This window comes from Gallinula chloropus (genome assembly GCF_964237585.1).
Source record: "Gallinula chloropus genome assembly, chromosome: Z".
NCBI classification, from domain to species: Eukaryota; Metazoa; Chordata; class Aves; order Gruiformes; family Rallidae; genus Gallinula; species Gallinula chloropus.
The window spans coordinates 19,802,155-19,814,177 of record NC_140089.1 but is presented as its reverse complement, the minus strand read 5'-3'; positions in this window follow the sequence as shown (position 1 = coordinate 19,814,177).

Below are 12,023 nucleotides of genomic sequence, written 5' to 3'. Positions count from 1 at the left end.
GAGTACACAGTCAGTATGCACTTCTGAGGAAGATGGAGATGGTGACATGAAAATAAGAGAGAAGATATCTCACAGCTGATGGCAAGGTGAGGAGAAGTGGTAGGAAGCCACAGGGCTTTGAAGGCAGATGGCTCCATCACTCATCTAGTCAGGTGATAGTTTCTGATTTACTGGAGTCCAGCCACAGGAATACTACAGTCAGAGAGAATTAAGATGGGGAACACGTGCCGTTTGTAATCAATCTACAGCATCAAATTATCAGATCGCTGTGAGGGAGAATGAGACGGTCACAAAAAGAAGGATCCCAAATTCTTCATGTCTACCACAAGGGTGACAGAAGCAGAGAGTCTCCACTCCAGAAAAGAGAAAGGGAAAAAAAAACAGAGAAAAAAAGAATAAGGCATGTTCAACCTGGCAAAGTTTGGGTGCACACAGCATATGTTACTAGTTTGTTATGAAAACATGCAGAATGATGTCAGTAAAGTACAGAAATGGGCAGCTAGCCACTCTCTTTTCTCTGATATTAGCAAATCTAGCTGCAAGGCAAGAAGAGAGGGAAACCTACCAGGCAAATAAACTGAAACAAATACCAAGGAAAAAGCAAGTACGTTCTGGGAAAGCATTCAAAGCTTCAGGCTGTGTGGAGCTCTATGGTGAGTTGGGAAGGAGCATGGTTTTGTATCACTAGCCACTCAGGAGGAGCGTGGCCCCAGGGTTCTTCCCACCCTGCTGCCTGGCAAGCCTTTGAGGCAATCTGCTGTGGTGACTGGACCTCACTCAGTAAGCCAGTCAGACAGGTTTTAAAAAACATTGCTTTGTGGGAGTCAGCATGGAGAAAGAAGCTGTTAAACAAAAAAAAAAAAATGGACAAGCCACATGTCCTGCTCTTAGGGCTTGTCTACATCGCATCCCACTATTATTTTTTAAATTGTCAGCTAGTGACTTCTGAAAAGACAGATAATCCATTCATTTTCTTGGAGAGAAAAACCTTTGGTGTATTTTTGATGAACTTTACTCCTTAAGGAACTTCCCAGGGATGTCCCAAACCGGTTTCATTCATAGCTTGAAGAACCTCTTTGGTTCACTGTGCTCCCTTTACTGCTCTGGTATCATACTGACTCAGTGTCATCTTCAAATAGCAGCAGACCACTAGATCACCCTCTTTTTCATGGATTTATTGCTAGCATCACATGCCACTCTTGGCCTGAGTCTGGAGGAACCACTGCACAGATTTTCTTGTGGTTTGGGGGAAGGAGGGGATCACATCCTGTCTCAATAGCATCACTGTAATGCCTAGATCTAGAAAATCACATGGCAAAACTAAGAAAATGGACAGAGATGTTTCCAGAGAATGTTCACATTTTCAGTTCCTGACCCTAACATTATGAATGGGTCTTGTTTTCTTTCCTGGAATTGCTCTTGGTGGGAGTAACCCTATGATCACAACTGCAATTTTAACCAGAACTTAAAACCTGGATCCCACAAGATCCATGTCCTGCCCCCTGAAGCTGACCCTGAGGAAGAAACAAACCTCAAAGCCCAAGCAGATGTCCAATATAACTGTACCAGGATTATCATGGGCTCACTTACAGAAAGGAATTTTAAAATAACTTGTGTTCTGGGAACCTCATGGGAAGCTGTTGGATGCTTTTCAAGCAAGCTCGGCTTTATTACCCACCCCACACCCATTTTATGGACGCTCCAAATGATGTCCAGGATAAACAGCCTGTGCTTTGTGGCGTTTCCTTTCCTGAAGTATCAAATCCTCCTGGTTTGGATTATCCCTTTCAAGCACCCCCTCAATCCATCTACTCATTTCATATTCCCTCGGTTGCTCATTGCATGACTTCTTCTCTCACTATGTGCTCAAATTAATGCTTGTGCCAATAAAACACAAGCTCTGAAGTGTTTGTTTCTGCATTATAACAGCATTCTCTTTCCCTTTCAGAAGGCTACTGTTTCCTACTCTGCTTCAGCTGATGGTATCTCAGAGCTTATAAAAAGATGCTTTACAGGACAAGACTTTTTTTCCTGCTGCAGTTGACAAGCAAAGATGGAGCTCAGCATACGTAGCACATGACTTCACATCTCAGCAACACCTTGAGCCTTGATAGGGAATTTTTCCATAAATCTAGACATTTCAAAATGTGAAACAATGAGTAACAGGGAAAGTAGAAGTATAAAAACTCGGAGTGATTTTGGCATGAATCATGGAAGGCAAGAAAGTCACTCCTAGGCTGGCAAAAAGTGGCACCAGCACTGACCTACTGCAGCAATTTTTCGGAGACGGCTGCGTAGAGTAACATTACTCATATTTTGTTGATACTCCCATTGCGCTCTCTGTGTCTTGATCAAACTGGAAATGACATATTTCAAAAGGTAGCTGGGACACCCTTATTTTGCATGGATTACATAAAAGCACATTCAGCACTTACCCAAAACACTGCACAAGCAAAAGTTCTGACATTTCACCTACCTGGAACAAAGAGTATTAGCTTTTTTGTCTTATATTCATTTAGAAATAGGTATCACATTTACTTCACCATAGTAATTTCCGATCTATACTGATATGCAAGAACAGTATGGATTCTGTAAAGGATGAAAAAGCACTGGTCACAAATAATCACTTTGTGTTTGTGTATTCATACCTTTTTTCCATCACTCTCTTCTCTCTGCTTGCTTTAGCATGTTGTTAGTCCAGGGATTAGGTGCTGAGAATTTGTTTAGGCAGACAGCTCATTATGAACTCTTGAAAGGCACTATTTACTCCATGTTTGCATGAAGAGAGCTTTGGGATTCACAATACTCATAGGTGGAGCTGCAGAATCATGATAACATAATCCATGATCTGAAAATAAACTCGTTTCTTTCTCTGTGTTTGTTTACTGGTAACATACTTATTTGATGTGGACTAGCCATTACAGATGTTTCCTCAACTCCCAGGATGGCTGCCTGCAAAACATTAAGAACCCCGAGCGCAACCTTTGGCCCTTCTGCCAAACCTGGCTCTAGTCTTCATCATTCCTCCTCTGTTCATATTTCTGTTGTCAGGGCTTATGAGTATCTTCTTTCTTAAAGTTGTATACAAACAAGAGTATACAACCCTTCACTATAATCTTTCCAGCCTTGTTTCTAAAGACATGGAAATCTCAGATGTTGAGCCCTGGTATCTTGTTTCCATCTGGATATGTGAAGCACAAAGGACAAAACACAGACCTCACTTCAGCTGAGCTCTGACCACGAGTCTCTAGATCATAATCGCTGGCCGATGCTGTCATAAGATACAGAGTGGGTGCAGAGTAGTCAGGAAACAAGCATAGACAGCAGTGCAACTCAAATGGCATTATATGGGTTGACAGTATTTAACTGCTGCTTCTCTGGGCCAGAAAGATCTTGTCAAAAGGAAGGAGCAACATAGAACACAGTGGGGAACACACCTTCCAAAGAAAGATCTGCCTTCATCCTGCCCCTTCCATTACTCCTTCAGGAGCTGCCTCTCCTGATATATGTCGCTTTCTTCCCCTTGGTAATTAAATTTCCCTCAAATAATTCTGTTTGAATGGTAATGCACATGAAGTTAGAGTGTTTTAGTTCATTCCCAGTTTCTTTACTTCCCTCAGCTCACATTCTGAACATTATAGGATATGTCCTGTTACTAAAGAATCTTCTCAGACAGTGAGTAATTCTTCAAAAAGATATTAGGGGAAATATCACTAAAAAACTTGCTGAACCAAATGCAACTATACAGGACTCTGTTGCTGAATAGAACAACTGCATATATTTGCTTTTATGGGTTTTATTTCTCAAACTGGGAATATTTTCAAAGTTTAGCTAACACAATTGATTATTTTTATTTTTTTTAAAGTGAGCCAAATCCCTGACAGTATGCTACTTTTGTTATACTACTTAATCATTCTTCCCCTTCACTTATGTAATAGGAACTTGAGTTGCATAAACATTTTTTATTGTAGCACAAAATGATGATCTGGGATTGCTTCAAATATCTTAATGGTTACTTGCTGTGGGTAATATGTAGCTGAAATAATGAAGCTTGGAGTGCATCCCAAGAATTATCTCAGTGTTCTCCCCAAATTCATTGTGCCATCACTAAACAAAGTGCTGTGATTATAATAGGCAGGAACTAAAGACTTCACCATGGGGAATGGTGACTTCATTTTAACATTATGACTGTCATTCTGAAATGGCAACCAAGTTGACTGTTGCCCAAAAACTATGCTTACTGTTCATGCCAACCCTGTTGCCAGGCTGTATCCCTTATCACCATCAGAGAGGGTGCATGAGATATAGGTTCCCCACTACTCCAGCATGTCACAGCTCGATGGATCAGCTGCTGCTACAGTATGGGGAAGACAGGGCCAAGCTAAAAGTTCATCTAGGAGAAAACTTCCACTTGCATAGTCTTCAGATTTCCTTGCCTGTACTCTCATGGAGTGTTGTTAATATATTCAGTACTGAAAAGCAAATTAAAATCTTTATTGCTCACGTTATCTAACAGTTGTGAGATAATGATACTGACTAGTAGCCTGAAGCAACCAGCAGGACTCGGGAACCAAAACACGCATATTGCCCCATCTACCATCAAACCTGCCACAGAAATGGTATCTAATCCCATGCAAACATCTCACAGACAGAAACCTGAGCATACCTGGTGTGGTGGGGTAGTGGTTTGCCACACCAGTGCTTGCCATTGCCATGACTGTTGTGTCAAAGAAAGAATCTTTCCTGAAATTAGCAGAAGGGGAAAGAGGGACTGTGATGGGAACTGAGGGACAACATTGGGCTTGGAAAGAAGTATAGTGTGAAGGCACTGTGAAGTATGAATTTTCCAGGTAATCAGAAGGCATCTATGAATCTCCAATAGAGAAATGTCATAGATATTGCCAACAGAGACAGCAGGCATTTGTGAGGACCTCTTTTAAATGTTTAGAGTCACACTGCTATAAGTGTATCATACTACTTTTCTGCTGGCTGATCCTGAAATAACTCTCAGGATCCCTTTACAAAATGTCACATCTTGAATATTTAAAAGGTAAAAAAGTTGAATGTTAACATACTTGGTTGGTTACATTTAAAGATTATCCTATTCTGAGTTGTAAATACTGTCAGCAAAGCACTTTGGTGTGCAGTTGCAAAAGAAAGAGGCAGAGAAACAACAAGACAACTTTTCTGGAATTTTTAAATTAAAAACAAGAATTTCAGAAATGGTCCAAACAGTCAGAGAAGTGGAACAATAGATTTCCAATGGGAGGAATTGGAAATTCTGAATATCTGCTCCCTTATTTACACTACATGTATTAATATGCATGGAAAGATTTTTGCCTCAAAATCAAAAGAGAAATTAGTAAAGCTCTAATAGTACATCTCCTATGCTAAAAATTTCAGGCAAACACACTCCTTTTTACTTAACCTAGAAAATCTTTGTGGTTGCTTCCAGCAGCACCTTACTTTTTTTGTGTAAAACTGATTACTGCAACAGAAGGACTGCAGTACCACAAAATACAAAGACAGAGCTCACTAAGCATCCTTACATATAGAAAGGACCACCCCCTCCAGTAGCTTCAGAAACCAAATCTTGACCATGCAATCCACTGGGACCAGCTGGTGAAAAGAAGCTATGCAAGTGGAGAGCTTGTTAGGTTCCAGCAACACAGGTAAGTAAAAAATAGCTCAGCCATACGGGCTGTAAGTAGTGAAATAATATTAGGGGCTTGCATCTGGTGTGCTGGATTTGGAGGTTTTTATTCTATTTTAAAATTTATTTCTTTTCATAGTGTTTCCTTGCCATCACAACACTGAGATGGCACGCTCGGAGTTGAATCCTTGTCTGTACTCTTGCTAACTGTAGACAGACATTCATAGGTACAGCTGTTAGTACACTTACTGAGGCAAACCTTGCTATGCTGCAGTGGCAGAATGTGTGTGGATCATCATCAGCAAACAGGAAATGTTAACTTTGTTGAAAAATAGGAAAATTGTACTTTGAGTTAAAACTAAGTAAAATCTTTCAAAAGTATTATACTGTGTAATCACAGAATCACAGAATCACAGGGGTCGGAAGGGACCTCAAGAGATCATCGGGTCCAACCCCCCTGCCAAAGCAGCTCCCTAGGACATATCACTCAGACAGGCATCCAGATGGGTCTTGAATATCTCCAGAGATGGAGACTCCACCACCTCCCTGGGCAGCCTGTCCCAGGGCTCTGTCACCCTCACTGGGAAAAAGTTCTTCCACATGTTGGTGCAGAACTTCCTGTGCTCCAACTTGCAGCCATTGCCCCTTGTCCTAACCCCACAGACCACTGAAAAGGGGCTGGCTGATTCCCCCTGCATCCCCTGCTTCAGATAATTGTAAACTTAAATTATGTCCCCCCTTAGTCTTCTCTTCTCAAGGCTGAAGAGTCCCAACTTACTCAGCCTTTCCTCATAGGGGAGATGTTCCAGGCCCCTAATCATCTTCGTGGCCCTTCTTTGGACTCTCTCCAGGAAATCCCTGTCCTTTTTAAACCAAGGAGCCCAGATCTGGACACAATACTCCAGGTGGGGCCTGACCAGGGCAGAGTAGAGGGGGAGGATCACCTCCTTCAACCTGCTGGCCACACTCCTCTGGATGCACCCCAGGATCCCATTGGCTCTCTTAGCCACCAGGGCACACTGCTGGCTCATGGCCAACCTGTTATCTACCAGGACCCCCAGGTCCTTCTCCACAGAGCTCTTCTCCAGCAGGTCATCCCCCAGCCTGTACTGATACAAATGGTTATTCCTTCCCAGGTGCAGGACTCTACACTTGCTTTTGTTGAACCTCATCTGATTTCTCCCTGCCCAGCTCTCCAGCCTGTCCAGGTCTCTCTGGATGGCAGCACAGTGTTCCTGTGTGTCAGCCACTCCTCCCAGCTGTGTATCATCGGTGTACTTGCTGAGGGTGGATGCTATTCCCTCATCAAGGTCGTCAAGGCTTTTTTCACTTTGAAATGTATTGTAAATTTTTCAAATATTAATTTTACACAGTTATTTTCTTCGCATTGTCTTTTTTTTTTAACATGAGTTACAAAACAATGAAATACCTGAATATAATTTCCTAATGTCTGTAACTTACTTAATATAATTGTCACCAAAATACCACCTGTAATTCTAACAACAAAAGTAAACACGAACAGATACATAACAAAACGATAACTTAAAATATATACTATGAAAATAAGGAATAATAATAAAATAAAATCTACAAAGGTCTGAATTCAAAGTGAAGCATTCAGCATTCAGAAAAAACCCACTTCAACTGAAGTGAAGTGGAAGTTGCGTAGGAATGGCGGAACTTTTCACTCACTGGATCTGCTGTGGCTGCCGGCTCTGCGCTTTCTGGGCATGTGACATACACAGGGAAGAATGCCGCCGCCTGACTTGTGGAATGTGAGCAGATCTTCGGCTCTGCGGTATCACGGAGGGTGGAATTTCATCTTGCACATCTCCAGTGGCAACACTGGTTTTAAAGTTTCCCTTCCTCCTTCAGTCCTGACTATTTATTCCTAGACCCTTGCAGCTGTTCGTCCTTTCCGGAGCCAATGCTGTCTATCACCTGTGAGAGCGATGGGAAAGAATATGACACCCCTCCTTCCCTTTAAAGAGGAGATGTAGAGAGAGGAAGAAGGGAAGCAACAGTGAAGAGTTGACTGTGCCCTTTCCACGCATATTTAACAGATTACTTGTTTCTCTGGAGTCCATGTAAATATTGCCAATGCCCATACAGGACCATTCCCTCAGTGACTGTATGACCTGGTACTCTTCCCACTTAAAATCTAGACATCTGAGGACTGACAAGTCAGAGTGAACCCTGGGTTAGCATAACAAAAGTGGATTCTTATTAAGAAGAATGGGTTAAAGCAAATTTGTGCAAGTGATATGACTTTGAGTCCTAAACTTTGTGTTAGACTCTGTTGAATTCCTTGTATTTAGGCAACATTGGCTGAAGAAGATACTCGTCAGTTATAGTAAAACAAAGAATGCATTCTCAGAGGACCAGATGGGAAAGGAACAGAATCACCTTTTTGTCAGCCACACCAATAATCTTAGTCTTCCCAAGGCCAAAAAAGTAAAGAGAAATACTATCCTCCACCTTTTAGGTCTTTGGCTTGGGAGCACTGTAGGAATCCCACTTAACTCCTAAATCCTGTGTGATTTAGTGTAGGTGATCCTGCTCTGGCAAGGGGGGGTGGACTAGATGATCTTTCAAGGTCCTTTCCAACTCCTGACGTTCTGTGATTCTGTGAAAATATCCATTAAATTATTCTTAATTTATTGTATGCTGTCATTGAGCCTACAATGAATTCTTCATGTCAAAGAAGTTTACATAGTCCCAAGATTTCTAAGGAAAGGCTAAAAAGCTTAAAGAGCATTTTGCAGAATCTTTCCCAATTGAAGACGTATGGTGTAATGGATGGGTGTTTATTTTTCAATTGAAGTCCCTGTAAGATAAAAGATTTTATCCCAGTGCAGATATAACAGAGAATGGAAAATGTAAACCATCTGCCTGTGAAAAAAATGTAAAGGATTTATGGAATGATGGGGAGGATTTCTGCACAATGTATAGGCTTTTGCTTTTGATCAAGAGACAGGATCTGCTGAAATAGCCACAGACTCTTTGCCAGCACACAGTACAAAAAACACAGCATTTGGTGGACACCCAGTTCTGACTTTACTAGGTGCTTGGAGATACTTGGTCCCAGACCTATTCACTTTATTCTTTCACCACTTTAGCATTTATCACATCAGGCTGTTTAACAGAGAGAGCTTTAGCCTAGTCATAGATCTCTTTAAATAAACCAGGTGCATGCCCAGACTTCTCAGAGAGATTGTACAGCATATACTGCCATAGGAGCATCGAAGGCATCCCACAATTTGGCTTTCGACATACTAACTTGGTGTTGCTTAAAATGGAAATCATAGGACAGGCATGAAAGTTCAGAAAAACACCTAAAAATTGCTGTGGTAAAATGGCTGATGTAATCATCAGATTCGTTCTGCTGTAACACCAGGAAAAACAAGAGCTCCCTTTGGGTCCAGTGATCCTACAGCTAATTCATCTGGGTTTGAGAGGTGACAGTAAGCCTGTGGTTGGAGGCACTGAGAGCTTTTGCAGACAGGAAATGGCAGGAATAGATTCTTGGGGAGAAAGCTCAGTCCAAGATTTATGGTCCGTTATTGTTATTCAATAACCAATAATGCCAAATCCCTCAAAGCACAGCTAAGCTATGCAGTTGTAGGTCATGCTGTACTTCACAGACCAAGAACTCTTTTCTATGTTATGGGGTCATGGAAAAGCAGAGATACAGTTTGAGGGCACACTGGTGTGCTCCAGGTCCTATAAAAAGCTTAGGAGCAGCACAAGGTTGTCGACTTGAATTACTCTTTTACACTTTGTGTACAGGACCCCTACACCTGCTCTCAGGAGCCCCCATTCTTTTCCATTTTTACTTGCAGCTTATCTGCTTTACCCTTGCAATTTTTAATGAATCACTACAGCTGAATCTTCCCAAGGCTAGAGAAAAGGGGCAGAAAACACTCTGGCACAACTGGGCAGCACAGATCCTCAGACTGATCCGCAATCTGTCAATCTGTTATGCGGACATGTCGAAACCTAGAAGGAGATATTATCAAAGAATAATGTAATGTGTTATGATAAAATCCATCTGGTTCTGAACAGCGTTTTATGATGCAGGCAGAGAAAGCAGTTGCCTCTCTCCAGGTAGGTATGTCAGGGCAATAATGAGTAGGCCCAAAAACTGCTGAAGGCTACTACAATGGCACGATGGACATGGGTGGTGCAACCATTTTTGAAACAGAAAATATTTGGGACAAAAGGAAAGAGAGAGGAAGAAACAGGGAGTTAGAAAAAGCAATTAGAAATTTTCACCTGCACAGAGTGGACTTTGCTGTAGTCTTATTCATAGAATTCATTATCTTAGTTGAAATAGATACTTAATTCTCTCCACAATAGATGACAGATAGATAATTTAATTATCCATGCTTTTGAACTCCTTTGATGGCAAAGGGCTATTAAGTAACTTTGTCATAAACAAGTGACTGAATAAGAAATACATTTTATCTGCAAATGCTGTAACAGCAGTTATTAGAAGTTATTCTGTGAGCTATAATTTTGTATTTTTCAAGTTAGTTGTTTTTGTTTCCATTACATAATATTTACTTACAATGAATAGCTTATGCTGTTGAATCCAATTCCAAATGGCACTTAAGAAAAGCTACAGTCCTCTTTCTTGAGGCTTGAATATAATTGCCCTATCCACAAGAAGAAAGCTCTCCCAGTGTGATCAACATGAAAAGACCTCTTGAGAGTAGTCAAGTTACATCACTTACAGTGATGTGGATTATATAAAACACAGGAATTGAATTTCAAATGCTACCAAGAAATAGTAGAAAGGACTTAAAATAAACCATTTTCTTATGTGAAGATCCATTAGTGACAGCAAAAATTGCAGACAACAGGAGTAAATAAATTTATACAAAAAGAATCAGGATTAGTATTCATGTAAAGATTAAAGCACTCTTTTTGCTCTGTAGATGAAGACCTCATGATAATGACATACACAATGTGGCTATGAGATCAAAACTCCCATAAACACAATCTATTAGAATTTTTTTTAAAATTACTACATATACTGATCGTTTATTTATTGTAACACCCAGTTGGCACAGCTGGGTGCTGGAAAACAAAGTAAACTTTCCAAACCCTAAATGCATTTATCCCATCATGAATAATAACTCACTTGGGAAGTCAGAGGTTGTTTTGATTACTGTACTAGAGTGGGCAACAGTTTCAAGAAAAGGATCTGTAGAGCTTGAATTCTCTTCTTCATGCATGCTGTAATTAAGACTAAGGAACTAAGAACAGGCATTGAGTCAATTTAATAATTTAGAAAGGAATTCTCCATCTCAACAGCATGAGAGGGCAGCCTGTTAGCTTTTTATGCTAAACTTCATAGCTAGTAGTTTACTGATTTTGTATTTATTTCTCTGGGTTTCTATACTGCAGCCGTCAGTCACCACACAAACGTCTCAAAGAGCTTACCCTACACCTAGCGATGCAAAATGGTAGCTGTTCTTACCAGCATTATCCACATACCTGTCCCAGGAAGAAAGCTTTTGCAGTCTCTCCTTCTTCCCACTTCTGAACCTGTCGATCGCTTTCAGCCTGTACGGTAAAACGAGACATCTCACAGATATTTAACTGCCCAGATGTTTTGTATCTAGAGAAAATTCTGGTATCCTTACTGAGGGCAAAGCTGGAGGGAACAAGTCTTCCCAGTTCCCTCTGGCATGGGGTGGGGGTCTGTTTATCCCATCTGCCTTGGCTGACCCCTCAGCACGTGGCACTGCCTAGCCCATTCGCTCATTCCTAGCTCATTTCTCCCTTCATCTCAGAAACACAGGGGAAGAACGGTGAAAAAGGAGACGGAGGCAAGTGCTGAACTGCAAACACTGCCAGCAGAGGAAGATCTCGAGTTACTGAGATGCAGATCTCATGGGATACTGGAAGGGAAGCTGGTTTATTGCAGGGAGAGGTGTTGGGTGACAGGTTATAGAGACTTGGAGGAAATCAGGCTTCATAAGATTGTGGAATAAATTGTCCTCCCTTCTGGTTTGATTGCCATGTTTCAGCAAGCCTATCCTCATAGCATCTCCTGAACTAGGAAAACATTCAGGAACTGGCATACATTCTCTTTTTCTAATTGTTCTGTATTTGATGAGGGTGTTGTGGAATGTTGTTGCTCAAAAGTAATGCTTGGATAAAGCTGTCCAGATAAGAATGGGTATCTATCATTTCAATTCCAGGAGACAACACACAAGTCTGGCTGTGTGGGAAGAAAGAGACAAATACATTTATAAATTCCAAATAAGGAAGGCTTCAACTAGAAAAATGTCCCTGCTGTATCATGTAACGCCCTCCCCACCCTTAAAAAACCCCAACACATAATTTCTCCCTTTTGCAG